Source organism: Nestor notabilis, unplaced genomic scaffold, assembly GCF_000696875.1.
Source record: "Nestor notabilis isolate BGI_N333 unplaced genomic scaffold, ASM69687v1 scaffold13888, whole genome shotgun sequence".
Classification (NCBI taxonomy): Eukaryota; Metazoa; Chordata; class Aves; order Psittaciformes; family Psittacidae; genus Nestor; species Nestor notabilis.
The window spans coordinates 10050-10261 of record NW_009941596.1 but is presented as its reverse complement, the minus strand read 5'-3'; positions in this window follow the sequence as shown (position 1 = coordinate 10261).

Here is a 212-nt window from a genome sequence, read left to right as displayed (position 1 = left end):
TGGGGCCGCGGGTAGTTAAAACGCGACCTAAGGCCAACGGGGTTAAAAATGGGCTAAAGGGGGTTAAGTGAAGCCCGCAGGAGAAGCCCCCGCGGGGCACAGGAACCTCTGTCAATAAATACGGCCCTCGCCCTCCTCCCTACGCTGGTGTGGTTACGACAATACTCTCTCTAGAGGCATAAGGGCAGGTTATGGGGCTGCGAGCACCCAGG